The 12,179-nt window shown below is 56.9% G+C and overlaps 1 long non-coding RNA gene across 1 annotated transcript; it reads left to right on the forward strand.

The window, feature by feature from the left end:
- Nucleotides 1-3,696: 3,696 nt before the first annotated feature.
- On the forward strand, nt 3,697-4,137 carry LOC111093956. The gene is made up of 2 exons (XR_005383521.1): nt 3,697-3,855; nt 3,974-4,137. It is a non-coding gene; the product is annotated as an uncharacterized LOC111093956 (long non-coding RNA).
- The last annotated feature ends 8,042 nt before the right edge of the window (nt 4,138-12,179 follow it).

The following is a 12,179-nucleotide window of genomic DNA, read 5'->3' on the forward strand; positions in this document are numbered from 1 at the left end:
CGTCTTTCAGCCCTGGAGGCTGAAGAAGGGAAGAGCGACAATGCTCCATGTCTCCTCACGGGATATCAGGAAAATGATGGAGAAGAACCTTCTTAAATTATGGGGCTAATGTACGTTCAGAGCTTTACGAGCATCTGCATAGAATGTCATCTCTCAAGTGAGCACTGTTTGCTTTATGTGGATGGAGAAAAGGAGTCAGAGACTTTGTGACCTGCTGCGACTCGGGGCGCGAGCAGGTGAAGCACGCAGCTGAGTCAGGACTGCACGTCCTGTCCACCTGCTGCTCCGAGAATGACGCCCCCCCCCGAACCAGTGAGACACAGGAGAGATGGGTTCGTTGGCTCCCCAACTGGCGAGTCCTCATCTCCCAAGAAACGCTGGTACTGGTGTGTGTAAGAACACGAGGACTGCAGTAGTTGAGCTAAAACGTCTTTCACCTGTTGTGTACGACTCGAAAACCCATACGCAAAGTGCTTCAGTTTTCAGGAAGTTTTCTTTGCTTGGGGTTATTTACCACAGTCCCCAGGCTCCTCTTCAGATACAACATTACCCAGAAAGTCACGATGTAGTTGACATAAACGAGCTGTGACCTGATTAGGCCACAGTAACGACCACGCTAGGAGTCTCCTGACAAAGCGCTTCTGGGACAAGTGTACTCACAAGAGCTGAGAAGTCAGGCCTTTGTGTCCCAGCGACTTGGCCATCCTGGGTCAGGGGCTCCCGCAGTCCCCCACCTGTCTTCTGTCGGCTGTGAGGTTACAGGGGCCGAGTGCATGCTTAGGGGGCATGGGGTGGGAGTGTGCTTGGATGAGGGGCGTTAGGAACCTTTATGGAAACCTTTCCTAACCCAGACAAGTGCTGCTCTGAGGGGCTTTAGGCCACAGCAGCGAGCCGTCCTCCGTGCAGGGAACATGGACTAACCTGAAGGTCCAGAGGCGACACTCACCTACTTCAGAGAGGGCTGACTGCAGTTTTTACATATGTCTTTGAGCTGAAGCTGCAGTCCAGAGGGCGTGAGTACAGGTCAGTGATGTAGGCCACACCTGGGCCCACGCGACATAGGCTCTGCTTGTGAGGCCGGATTGGTCTCTGACGGGCCTGCGGGTGATTAGAGAGGAAGTCTGAGCTGTGCCCGACCAGTGCCAGCTCCGCAGACCTCGGCAGGGCACCACCTGGCCCTGGGTGTACGTAGGCAGAGAGCCAGTGTATACCCTCTTCTCCAGGCACACATGGACTCTGCAACATGGAAACACTGTTGGGGGAAAATTTGAGTATTTTCATGTTTCTAATGGTCAGAGTTTTCCGATAAAGATTCCTGACATGTGTTAAAAGACAGACGAGGGGGGAGGGCGGGGGCCGGAGGAGGGAGTGCCTGCGTGGCTCAGTCGGTTGAGTGCCCGACTCTTGGTTCTGGCTCAGGTCATGATCTCTGGGTCATGAGATCGAGGTTCTGCCTTTGGTGCGAGTCCACTTGTCCCTTTCCCTCTGTTCTCCCGGCCACTGGCTCTCCATCACCCTCTCAAATAAATAAATAAATATAAAATACAAACAAACAAAAGATGAGGAGTGGTGAGCTCGCTTTGGAAGTTAAAGTTAGTGAGACACCAGGCCAGTTAGAGGCTCCTCTCTCCCGGGACATCGGCCCACACTCTGAACACCCAGGGAGCCCTGGAGAGTGAAGGTGTCCCTCCCCCTCTGCAGCCTCACGGTTCCCACAAGACCTCTGAGCGCTCACTGGAGGTCCTGCCCCTGAAGGCGATGTCTGCCCTCACTGTGTCTCTCAGGGCTTGGGGCAGAGGAACTTGGCTTCACAGGTGCCCCGAAAGTAAATACTCAGTCTTCTGATCCAGAAACCTCAAGTTCACTGTTGGGGTGAAACAATTAAGCACAGTTGTTGGGACCTTAACCATACATCCGGAGCCCAAGGATGATGCTGTACTGGAGATGCTTGGGTCCAGCCACAGAGCATCACAGGAGGGGTTTCCACCTTCTCCAAAGCTGTAGGCCTGGCGCCCTTCTCCAGTAGCCAGGGGTGTGTCTCCATAGGGGCTACATGCTGAGCCGGGAGTTCCTGGCTCCCGAACGAAAGGCCCCTGGGGTCCTAGTGGCACCTGGGGGTGCAGAGGATGACACTTATTGTTGGCTGCTGAAGTGGGATGTGCTGACCAAGCTGGAGCATGAGGAGGGGAGTGGTGAGGCCCTTCTGACCCTTCCTGGCGTTCGCGGGTTCCAGCAGTGGTGGCCTCCCCCTTGGGCTCCTCTGAGGCTTCACAAGGGGCCGAGGAGCCCGGGGCCCACAGTCGGGGCATTGGCAGTACCCCCGGGACATGGCTTCTGGGAGGAGTAAGGAGTGGCCCCCGTGCGGGTGTTGATCTGGTCATTTGTTCTTAGAAGAGTTTCCTAAAGGAAAGTGTTCCTAAAGTCATGTCACGTGGAGGAGTTGGGAAGGAAACATCTGGTTCAGCGTGACGCGGCCATTCTCCTCCAGAAGAGCACCCAGCCTGTGACTCTCAGCTCGGGACGGGGAGCTCCAGGACCTGGTCCCATCCCAGAGGCCCTCAGCTCTCTTCGCGGAGGCTGCAGACAGGGTCGTGAACGTGCGGAGGACAGGATTTGGTCCCTGGGTCCCCTGTTCCTTCTCCCCACACGCCGGCCCCGCGGGGAGGGAAGCGCCAGGCGCTCGCTGTGGCCCAGGCTAATTAAAATCAGATTGACCCTCAGACTTAGGAGCAGAAAGACCCAGAAAATACAAGGTGCCGAGAGCCGAGGACATGATAAGCAATTAAGGGTTGATGGAGTGTCGTGTCCAACAGGGTAGGCTGAGCATCCAGTTTTCAAAAAAAAGAAAAAGAAAAAATACCCCAAAGAAAAAGCCCACGTGGAGGGGAAGGTTTTTAATTGTGAGCGTTGGGATGGCTGTAGAGCGACAGGAACGGTGACTTTATCAGCCAAACGGACTCGGTGATGGATGAGCAGACAACGCAGATGTTACCGCGGATACGGGACTCGGCGGGATGCGGCGGGGTCGGCCGCGGGAAGCGACGGACAGATGGACGGAAGTAGGTGACAGGCCTGACGGCCCCGCGGGCTGTGCGCGGGGAGCAGCCGAGGCCCCTGGCTGCACCGCCGCCGCCGGGTCGGCACGCACGTGACAGGGTGACAGGGCGCTGGGGGGGGGGGGGGGGGGGCGGGGGGGCGGGAGAGTGATGGAGGCCGCGGCCCGCTGAGGCCTGGCAGATGCTGCTGGCTCCCGTTGCACTCGGCCGGCTGCGCTCTCTGGGCACCTGCCGTGGGGGGAGGGCAGGCCCCGGCGCCGGGCTCCGGAGTCGAGGCTGCAGGGAGAAGAGCAACGAAAAGAAAAGCAGGGCGCCGTCCTTGGCACCTGTCGCTCGTGCCCGCCGAGCGCGCTGTCAGTTGCGAGGCCATCGGCGATCGCTCAGCACCGCCCTCCGGTTCCCGCAGCCCCCGGCAAACGTCCTCTCATCACGGCCCCACTGGCAGCCTGCGGAACAATGGATGACCCGGGCCCACGTGTGCCCGTGGCCAGATGTTACGGCCGCAGCAACACCTGGAAGAGCGGCGGGGCGGAGAGCAGGTGACCTTCACGCGGGGCTGGGACACCTGGCCACGGAGCCGTAGGCATCCGTCCGCCGCCGCGGCCGTGGAGCTGCTCCTCCGACCGCGACACCTGCCTGTGGAGGAGTCGCCGCCGCCCTTGCTGGCTGCCGCTGGGCTCCGAGCCATCTGTCGGGGGCGCCCCAGGGGCTCCTGCCTCGTGCCGGACGCGGGACGCCAATCTCCACCCTGACCCTCTGCCGCCTTCACCTGGGGGCCTGCGACCATCAGCGTCCCATTGTGAGCACCAGGGATGGGTTACAAATAGCAGAGGCCATGATGATGCTCAGGGGGACCTGGGGGCGGGGATCCCCTCGCCTGTGTAAGGCTAAGGGAGGGCGACGGATTCGCCCAACAGCACACAGCGTGCGGACTGTCTGATGCCGACGCCCTGCTTTCTAGCCTGTGTCGCCATGGGACAGCGCTAAGGACCTGTGATCACCGATCCTGACTCCGGAGTGACATCCAATTTTGACACCAGGTCAGGAAGGTCACATGATAATAATACAGCGCTGAAGCTAAGGCTGGTCCATTTCTATCCTTGAGCGTCCTGCGCTACCATTCTAGGCGGCACTCATGACTCCGCAAACCCTCTGGAGATGTACCCAAGGGGTGGATTCTGGTGTTGAGGTTGGCTGGGAATCGTCCTGTGTTTTCAGGGAAGCCCTTCTGTGAGGTGACCCCCATGGGCTGTTAACAGACTCAGAAGGCTTGTCTGTAAAATAATGAGCAGTTGTTGTCATTATCTTATTGCAGGAACATGGCCCGCTATGTGTTCATAGGCTTCCACAGTGCTGTGGGTGGAGCCTGGGCTGTGCACCCCAACCCCATTCTCAGTTGAGGGGCTCCTGCCTTCCCTAAATCTGCAGGACGGGGACTTTGCACTCACCCCATTTGCCACGGGGAGCTCCTGCCCCGAGACTCTGGCAGGGGATCGTCCATTCTCGGCCAGTGTGCAGCTGGCTGCCTACACCCCATGGGCCCTGAGGATGAGCAGGAGACAGAGCGGCCAGCACATCCTCTCCCATCCCGGACATGGGTGCCTGCACCGTCGGGAGCCCCTCAGAGCTGCAAGAGGTGGAGAGAGGGATCCACACTGGGGTAACCTCCCTGAGTTCGTGAAGTCCGATGAGCAGACTCGACAGGTTCTGGGTTGAAACCAGTGGCTGATAACTGTCAGCGTACACACGTGCGCAATTCAAGGTCGGGTTGGGTCTGAGCCCGTCCAGACAGGTGTGCTGTCCTGGTACTCGCTATATGGGAACATTACTGGTCCCATGGACACGGTTGGTGGGCAGGCAGAGGGGAGATGGAATCGGGCCCAACCACAAAGCAACCCTCCCAGGGGGAGAGACATCAATGCCAAGTGAGGCAGGCCCTTCAGGCAGTCAGGTCCACATGCCTCCCCTGCTCCCAGAGTCTCTGGGAGACCAGCTGACAGGGCCCTGGGGTCCAATGTGACCAGCCTGGTCTGCAGCAGAACACGAGGGTGCCAGCGTGAGGCAAGAGCAGGGTGAGGAGCGGTTCCAGGTTGCACACCGGGCCCCGGCCGCAGAGGACGAGCACAGAAGGGCTGCCACGGCTGGGCCCTCGCCTGGGCCCCGTGTCAGCAATGCTCCTGCCTGCGGGTCCCCCCACCTGGTCCTCCCTGGGCAGAGACCGGCTGCAGCGAGCTTCACTCCTGAGAGGCACCGGCAGCCACTACCGCCCATGGACGTCAGAGCCGCGATTCCTGGATCCCTAGCTCCCGGCCACACAGTGCAGAGCCGGAAAACAGAGGCTTAAAACAGCAGACATTCTGTGGTGTCCCAAGTCTAGGACACCATGGGCAGGGGGGTTTCTGCAGCTCTGCCATCTCTGACACCTCACCCACACGACTGCGGCCTCCTCCAGGGAAGCTGGGTGGCTGGGGTCTCAGCCCAGGGGGCTGCTGTGGACAGAACCACATCCCCCAAGTCCATATGTGGAAGCCCTAACTCCCACTGTGACCCTAGGTGGTGATCGGGCTACTGTTACTGAGCTGTAACTGCTCTACTTTGAATACTAAGGTTTTATCAGGTCTATGTTTTGAAAGTTATTTCATCTCTGAACAGTGTCTTTGAAGAAGCTTTTATTTATTTATTTATTTATTTATTTATTTATTTATTTATTTATTTATTTTACTTTTTAAATTTAAATTCAATTGGCCAACATATACTACATCTGAAACTAATGATGTACTATAGGTAGGTTTGCAGAAGTTTTTAATTTTAACGAAGTTTAACTTAACCAATTTTTTCCATTACAGATCACGTGTTTGGTGTCGTGAGTCACATCAAATCCAAGGTCACCCACATTTTCGCCTTATGTCTAAGCCTATAATTATTTGTGATTACTAGTATTTAAATCTATAATTCAATTTGAGTTCATTAGGCCAGGGTTTTTTAAGCTCTAAACTTATATAATTTGGGACACCTCTCTACAAAGAAAATACAAGATTACAACCACCAAAATAAATCTTATGAAAGGGTCATTGCAAGAGAAGGGACCTGAAAATTAAACTTCCTTAGCCTTAGGGTGAGTCTGCCTGTGTTGCTGGGGTAGGGATGGTGGGGGTGCTGTGGTCCCCCATGAGGTCACAGCAATGACACACGACACAGAAACGTGCTACAAGCATGTGGGCCAGAGCGGCCGGCCAGGCAGTACAGCCCTGGACCCAGAAACCCCATAGCTGAGGCAGGGGCCTTGTCACTTCTGTGCCCACATGATGGTCTGCCAAGGCCCTGGGGCCATCCAGGACCCTCTGGGTCACACCTTCTGGTCCATTCAGCTCTTTCTGCTCCAGGGTCCTGAAGCTTCTCCAACAACACCTGGGGATAGAGAAATGAGGCTCCATCACTCGGGTATCCCTGTCACCCCATCTGCCCCAAAGGGACAGAAATCCAGCATCTAGCTCCCCGGCAGCTAAGGAGCCTCTCTTTCCCTGGCCTCACGCTCAGTGGTGGAGTCCTTCTCTGGAGGTGTGCGGGACACTCCTGGAGGGCTGGTGCTCGTTTGTGCCCCAGAGCCCTTGAGGCCTCCGTCTCTGCAGACAGGCCCACTTCCGTCCTTCCCACCCCCAGTGCTTCTGAGAACAAAGCCAGGCAAGAGCTCCTGCTCCCCCCTCCACCCCGACCCCATTTCAGGCATGGCCTACCAGGTCTAGTGCTGGCTGGGTCAGAGGGCACGGCCTTGATGGCGGTGCTGGATGGTGTGTGCAGTCTGACCGGCAGCTTTACTTGGAGAGGAGGGTGACCCTGGGGCTGAGGGAATGGCTAGAATGACGACAGTTCAGGCCTCTGGCTATTAGTTCATGGAATCCTGGTTCTTCGTTTTGGGGTGAACTTGTGATTAGTTGATTTTAGCTGACAGTCCTTTCAACCGGGAAGGAAAAGTAAATTGGCATCTGCTATTCCATCCTGGGAATCTGGCCCTTCAGGGGGTGCGTGGAGGGCTGGCAGGACAATCACGCTGAAGAGGAGTCTGTCTCCTCCCAGTCTCCTGGCTCCTCTCTGCACCTGCCTACCCTGTCCTCACCTCCTGAGGCACGTGAGCACGCGCCACCTGTGCCTCCTCCCTGCTGCAGTCAGATCAGCACCTGAGCAAAGTTCAAGGCGGCATGAGGAGCAACAGCAGAAGGGGACCTTTGGCTTCTGTTCTCCAACCTCAAACCCCACAGACACTTGACCAATATATTTGGGAAAAGGCCAAAAAAAACACAGCTTAACTAACAAGTCCTTGAATACAAGTTTGTTTGTTGGTGAAGGCCACACTTTCAGCAGCTGCATCCTGGAGGCTCCACCAGCCAGGCATCCTCAGCAGCGTTGCCAAGGGCTCTTCTCACCACAAAGCCCAGACCAGCGTGGCTCTCCCTGAACCAAGGCTGAGGCTGCAGTCCAGAGGTGTCCTCCACCCTGGACCTGGAGGTGTAGACATTATTTCCCATTGACTGAAAATAATTAGCCAAACCATGCTGGGGTCTCATCTCCAAACAGGAGATGAGCAAGGAAGACTTAGTGAGGAAAGACGTGCATCTCCAACTCTGACAAGGTATGCGGCATCAGCTCAGCCCTCAGTAACTGCAAACCTGTTGTTCCAGAGCCACATGCAGCTGGTGGGCGGGAGCTCCCACAGGGTGCTAGGCCACCAATGCAGGCTGCTGATGGCAAATCTGAACAAACCATTTATTTTAAGAGTTAGAGCTTGCTTTTTTTTTTTTTCTTCTATTAAGAGATAAATTCTGAGAAAAAATTCTTCTCTATCCTATTTCTTTGACAGGGAATAGTCACATCCAATGGCATGGACTGCATCATGCCCATAGGTACAACAGTGAGGGTAAACACCTACTTCGAAGGGTCCTCCGGGGATCTAACAGCATTGAGTTGGCAATGAAGCCAGCAGAGACCCTGGCACACGGCAAGGGATAGATAAATAAGTCCCTGAAGATCAAAGACCCTTTTATGCTGATGGCTCTAGTGCAGGCACTGTCTCTGACCTCTTAAGGACGTGATGTGGTCCCTAAGTCTTGGTGCAGTTTCTAGCCTCATGGCCTCTGTCCAGCTGTCCTTCCCAGGGTCTGCTGCATTTGTGTGTTGGACGGTCTGTTCTCCACCCCTCCCCCAGTTCCATCATAGCCTTCCCAGGTGTAAGGCCCTGCCTGCTGACATTGCACAGCCCAACGGTCACGGAGAAGGAAGGCTGGTAGCTGACGATGGGTGCAGGTGGCTGCCCCTCGAGCCTGGAGCGAGCACACAGCACTGTCCGACCTTGGGAGGGCAGGCAGGCAGTGAAAAATGAGGCTGGGTGGCTGATTCATGAATTGCTGCCTAAGACTGAATATAATGGAAGCAAATTATGCATAAACAAGGTACGGCTTAGATATATGATCATTACCATTTGGAGCCCAGTTTCCATGTAATTTGCTGCAGAAATAACGCAGGTGGGGTGGGCAGTGCAGTCTCCTTCAGAATACCACGAAACAGCCCAAATTGTGGTGTTTATGTTTGTTTGTGCACTTTGGAATCTTCTCCCACATTGTTGGTTCCCTCGTAGGAGGGTCACATGGCACACTGGCTTGGGGACAGCTGTGCCACCCAACCTCACAGTGGCAGCATCTGGGACACCAGGCAATAACAGTAAACAAAAGTGAAAACGTCAACAACATCCCTCCCTTGGAGAACCACACGCTCACAGGAAACACCGCCTGTGATCTGTTAAGGAGTTGTGTCAGGAGGAGGTGCCGTCTATTACCTCCTGGGATGGTAAAGACACCTCCAGACTCCTGGGTGGCAGATTCCCTCCGGCCGGTGTTGTTCTGGTCCCTGTGTTCTTACAATCTATGCTGTGGATTTAACGTGCATTTCAAAAGGGGCATAGTGAACACAAACCTATTTTTGTAATGTGAGCAAGCAGCACATCATGTGACATTCGTAGGGCACATCGCTTGGTCCTGTAGCCTCCCCAGTGTGTGTTGTCTTGGCTTCGCTTCCTGTGGACGCCAATGACTAAGTTCATGGAGACAAACCCACCAGAAGAAGGGGCTTGCCTGGCCAAGAGCTTGGGCCACTCAGCAGAGATTAGCGGAGGGTCTGCTCTGAAAGCCGTGCCTTCCGTGAGGTCCTGGTGACCAAAAGGAAGCCCCACCACTCTCCATGTTCACCGGCCAGCGTGGGGAGCAGGTGGGACCAGTGCCTGCAAGACGCTGGCTATGGGCAAGCAGCGACGGCTGGGACTGGACACCGTGTCCTCTGCGTGCTCAGCAATGGAAAGCTCTCCTCTTACCTACAGCTTGAAATAAAATATCCATAAGCAGTTAAGTACCGGGGTTTGCATTGCCACAGCCCCAGCTCTTCTCCAAATCCCGGAGGCTGAGGAGCACGAAGGGGACACACAGGTGCCTTGGGACACAAAAACACAAGTCCAACTGCAACCTGATGGTAGCAGGGATCCCTTTGTGCACCGTCTGGGCCACTGAGCCAGGGACTCTGCTTGTCCCCACAAGGTTTTGGGCTCCCATCACCCTCCCGTGACAAGGCATGTGGGGAGACGTCCCCAGGGCACTGGGTTCCACCTGTGGGGGGGCCGGGTTGAGCACAGACCCATGTTCCTGTGAAACAGTGAGAGTGAAACTGCTGTGTGAGTGTCCTGAGAGGGAGAGTGACCCCAGAGACAGTCAGACTGTGGGTATCTCTGTGGAGCGACATCGGGGAAGGGAACCTGCTAGACAGGATGGTTGGAACTTGTCACCCAGAAAGAAGTGCTCTCTTTCCTGTGCGGTGTTAGCCAGGGGCGGGGGTTGAACTCTTTTGTGCTAGAAGGAGCCATCTGAACACCTCCAGTGAGATGGAGCTTTTCACCCCAGAATCCCTGGACAGCATCCAGGGCCCTCCCCGGGGTGTCACCCCACTCATCCTCCCAGCTCCCTCTGTCCCTCCTCCCCTCCATGTCTGCAACCTCACTCACCCAGCATATGTTACTTAAAACCTAGGCAGGATCTCACAAGGCAAAGTGGTCAGCGTCATGAGCCCGCGCCCGATGTAGGTCATGCTCATCGACTTTCCTGCCTGCGCTTTCGGACAGTGCCCTGTCCATGCTGGGCCCTGATCTGGCCACTCGAGGCCCAAGGTGCACATAAATCGGCTATCTCCAACTGCCAAGATCGTGGCATGTACACAGATGATCACGGCGTGACATGACGGGGTCATGACGTGGAGGACCGGCTCCCATGATGGGGACAAATGTTCTCACGCGAACGCCTACAGGGTGAAGCGTGCAGGGGCTTGCCGTGAATCTCGAAAGTGGCTCTGGGACAGACCAGGGACTTTGCAGGGACACAAAGACTGGCACTTCATGGAGACCAGGGAGTCTAATTAGAACTATGTCCTCTGGGAGCAGAGAGGCAGGCTGTGGAATGCTGTCCCTGGCATCTGCAGGTCAGTCCAGGAGGGCGGCCTGGAGGAGGGGCCTGTGAGCAAGCTGCTGCCCCTGGGACAGGTGGGTCAGGCAGTGAGGAGGGAGAAATGACTCACAGGTGACACCTCGGGACCTGGTTTTGATTGGATCCCATCCTAGAGAGGAAGGAAGACAGAAATGTGGGTCCCAGGGGATGGTCAGGGGGACATTATAAGGTCATGGGCCTCAGAGCCTCCAACCTCAGGGAAAGCAGGGCCAGGTACAGTTTGGGGCTCAGCCTGAGACCGCCCCTGTGGATGAGACAGTCTGCGGGGGCATGGGGAAGCTCCCCGGTGGGTGACAGGGTCGCAGAGCGACAGTTCCCCTCTCACCTGCTGCCTGCACCATCCCTGTCCCCTCGCTCACAGCTGTCTTGCCTGGGTGGCCGGCCACACTCTCACTCCTCCCTGAGGGCCAGACGCCTCCTCTGCCAGAGTCCAGTGGGAAGGAGGACAATGTGGGCAGGAGAACCATCAGCCCCGCCAGGTGGTGGGCCAGAGGGAAGGCAGTGACACAGGAGGTCCCCGGGCCAGGCTTCCGGTCACCACGTGGCACTCTGGGGCCCAAGCAGTGGCCAGGGTTGCCGGCCTGCAAGGTTCAGGGTGAGCGAGGCCCCCGGCCCTGCTGGGATGGAGCAGACCCTCGGCACACTATTACCCCACAGTGTCCCGGGAGAAGCCAAGAAGCCAAGTGACGCTGCCCAGACCCTGGAACCCACAGAGAGGAAGCCACTGCCTGCCCGACAGCCCAGGTGTCTCTGTGCGCAGCACCGGCCCTGGGGACCCCAGCACACTGGCTCGGGGCAGCTCCACTGAGAGGCCTATCCTGGTGCCACCAGAGTCCTCGCTGTTATCCTCACGTGGCTGTAGCATATCTCCCAGGGAAGCTGACCCCTCTTCTCAGGGGCACCGCCGGGTCCCGGACACTCTACGTGTGTCACTTCATCAACCCGGCAGCCTGGAGGAGGGGCCTGTGGTTAGGACCATAGAATAGATCCAAACCTGAGCTCTGCATCTGGGAGCAGTTGTTTACTCAAGGTCAGGGGACAAGAGACAAGACAGCACCAGAGGCTGCACCAGGGATGAGACGGAGGGTCAAGGGCCATTCGGGGGATGGGATGGAGGGCCAAGGGCTGCTCAGGGTACAGGATGAAGGGTCAGGGGCTGCTCAGGGGACAAGACAGGAGGTCAGGAGCCAATCAGGGGATGAGATGGAGGGTCGGGGGCCCCTCAGGGGATGAGATGGAGGGCCAGGGACCACTCGGGGGATGGAACAGAAGGCTGAGAGTGGCTTGGGGAATGGGATGGAGGGCCGAGGGCTGCTTGGGGGATGGGACAGAGGGTCAGAGGCTGCTCAGGAGACAGGAGGGAGGGTCAGGAGCTTCTCGGGGGATGAGACGGAGGTCAGAGGCTGCTTGGGGGATGGCATGGAGGGCCAGCAGGCGCTTGGGGGACAAGACGCAGGGCCCTGGGCTGCTCCACCCTGGGTCTCACTTTCACCCTCCATAGCACCCTGCTCAGCCTGTTCTATACACACGGTGTCCCAGGCCCCAGGAGGGATGCAGAGCCCATTTGCCCCACACGGACCTGCATGGC

This window comes from Canis lupus, chromosome 34 (assembly GCF_011100685.1).
Source record: "Canis lupus familiaris isolate Mischka breed German Shepherd chromosome 34, alternate assembly UU_Cfam_GSD_1.0, whole genome shotgun sequence".
Classification (NCBI taxonomy): domain Eukaryota; kingdom Metazoa; phylum Chordata; class Mammalia; order Carnivora; family Canidae; genus Canis; species Canis lupus.